The sequence below is a fragment of the Mizuhopecten yessoensis genome, unplaced genomic scaffold, assembly GCF_002113885.1.
Source record: "Mizuhopecten yessoensis strain PY_sf001 unplaced genomic scaffold, ASM211388v2 scaffold716341, whole genome shotgun sequence".
Lineage (NCBI taxonomy): Eukaryota > Metazoa > Mollusca > Bivalvia > Pectinida > Pectinidae > Mizuhopecten > Mizuhopecten yessoensis.
Genome location: NW_018480068.1, coordinates 1,010,794 through 1,013,490, shown reverse-complemented (window position 1 = coordinate 1,013,490; position 2,697 = coordinate 1,010,794). Strand labels below are relative to the sequence as shown.

General features: G+C 37.9%; 1 protein-coding gene across 7 annotated transcripts in view; it reads left to right on the top strand.

Annotated features, from left to right (window-relative positions):
• Window positions 1-2,697, top strand: part of LOC110443334 (serine/threonine-protein kinase TBK1-like) — a 107,134-nt gene that overhangs the window by 14,635 nt on the left and 89,802 nt on the right. The window contains exon 1 of one of the 7 annotated variants that reach the window (XM_021487508.1): window positions 2,062-2,143. The exons of the other annotated variants lie outside the window; for them this stretch is intronic. The gene's annotated coding sequence lies outside the window, so the exon portion shown is untranslated. Of the gene's footprint in view, window positions 1-2,061; window positions 2,144-2,697 lie in introns of those variants that run through there. 7 annotated transcript variants of the gene reach the window in all.

The following is a 2,697-nucleotide window of genomic DNA, read 5'->3' as shown; positions in this document are numbered from 1 at the left end:
GCTTTCAATTTAGCGACTCCTTCTAAAGAACGGAAACACCCAGAGTCATGATACTTTAATGGAAGCTTCCAGGTTGGGGGTGGGGGTAGGCTTAAAATAATCAAAATAATAGATTCCTGTGTGCAATTTAAAAAAAAATGCTTGTACTGGTATTCAAGTTCACAAGGGGTCAATTGTGTCAAAAAATGCAAACGACTTCTTCTGAAGAACGGAAAGGCCTAAAGTCATGACTTTAGGCTGGTGGTTGCAGGTTGCTTGGATGGAGCCTAACAAAGTTTTAAATGAAAAATGGCATGACCTATTTTCAAGGTCCCAGGGTTCAAATATGTTAAAACTTCCTCTGAAGAACCAAAGGACGTAGATTTGTGATATAAGGCTGGTAGCTATATAGCTTTATGTGATACAGTCCAACATAATTTGAAGGTTTTGACATATTTGACTCCTGTGACTTTGAATACAGGTCGAGGTAACATTCGTGTGCAAATTTGTCTGGGCTCCATCCTTGGAAGCTTCCAGTCTAATATCATCACATTATGATTTTCGATTCTTCAGAAATCGTAGTCAAAGCCGTAGTGGTCAAACAGTGTTTCCTAGAGAATGGAAAAGCATATACAGTCCTGAAATTAGGCTGGTAGATTTCAAGGATGGAGCCAAACAAACCTTGCAAGTAAACTTTCCCTTGAAAATGTATTCAAGGCCACAGGGGCATAATGTGTCAAAAACTGAAAACTACGATTTCTGAAGAATCGAAAATCACAATGTGATATTAGACTGGAAGCTTCCAAGGATGGAGCCCAGCAAAATTTGCACACGAAAGCTACCTCGACCTGTATTCAAAGTCACAGGAGTCAAATATGTCAAAACCTTCAAACAATTTCTTCAGAAAACCCCCCAAAAGATCTATCCGTGATATTTGGCTATTTGCTTTCTAGGGTAGAGCTCAATAAAGTTTGAGAATAAAAATGACATTGACATATATTCAAAGTCATTTTAAAATGTTCAATAAAACCTCTGCAGAAGAACCAAAAAAACAACAGCCATGATATTAGGCTAGTTACTTCCTAGGTTCCTAGGGTAGAGCCTTACAAAGTTTGCGAGTAAATATAAACTGGATATGCCAAAAACACTTCATACGCATGACTTCTTCTGAATAACAAAAAAATACTGTAATGATATTAGGCTGGTGGTTTTCTTGGACGGAGCCTAACAAAGTTTGTAAATTAAAATGACCCTGATCTTTATTCAATGCCACAGAGGTTAAATATGTCAAAATCTTCAAATGTTCAATGTTTTCCTGAGAATTAAAATAATAGATTCCTTTGTGTTTGGACTGGTATTCAAGGTCACAGGGGTCCATTGTGTCAAAAAATTCAAACAACTTCTTCTGAAGAACGGAAAGGCCTAAAGTCATGACATTAGTCTGGTGGTTACAGGTTGCTGTGGCACAGTTTTAAATGAAAATGACATGACATATTTTCAAGGCCACAGGGTTCAAATATGTTAAAAACTTCATCTGAAGAACCAAAAGACGTAGATTCGTGATATTAGGCTGGTAGCTATACAGTATAGCTTTATGTGATACAGTCCAACATAATTTACATAACGAGCTGTTCATTTAATTCCATGTTCGAAAAATTAGTCAAGGTCATTTGGATCAAACCATTCTTTTTTCACTGAAGTCAACTCTCAAATAATTCCCGTTCCAATAAAAATAAGAGAACCACTTTAGATTTTTAATAACCACCACCGCACCGCATCCCCTTTTCAAAAAGCCCGCCAATGTCAAACGATAGGGCTACCTGGGGAAGAGACCTATAAAGCCCGAGTATATGCGGAACAACCGGTTTGTCCGTTTTTAAATGTAACAATTTTCGGGTATAAATTCTGGTTGACTTGCAAATTTTAATGCAGGCTTTGTCAAGGCTCGCCAAAAAGCAACATCATATTACTAGGTCCTACCTTATTTAATAAACGAGCAACTGTGGTGAACCGTTTAAATGAAAACGGCCCTAGATATAAGAGTTCCCTCCCCATTCCGAGCTCCCATTCCACCACAATACAAAGAGTCTTGTTGAACGAGACTAAACAAAACGAAAATGGACATTTCCGGCAACGAAAATCGGCCACATGGTTTATGCATTAGGTAAATCACGCACACCTGGCAAAAACAGACAATCAACGGATTTGTAAAAACGTTATTTTGGACTACATTGGACGCAGTCATTAGTTGCTAAATGGCGAAATTGGCCGTCGTAATCTGAATGCACGACATCAGTCGGTCAGAATGCAGCACGAACAACATAAACCACGGATGTTTGAAATATGACTGTAAATTAAGATAGAAATCATATTAAAATCAGTTTTTTTTTATAGTAATACCTTACTTTTTTACATGAAGTTTATCTCAATTGAAAGTCAGAATTTCAAACACCTGTGCCTAAACATGTACCAGGGGAACAACTGAACATGCAATACATGCGGCGCGTCTAATTACCCAATACTACCCAATACCACCCAATACTACCCAATACTACCCCATACGACCCAGTTATGAACCAAATACTTCTTTATTACTGTGAATTATCACCTTTGTAGACGTTATTTACTTCCATCTGCCATATTTTATCGGGAAATATGCGATTTGGTGCCGAAAACATCACCGAATTGCCGTGACTATGACCCAATACTACCCAATAC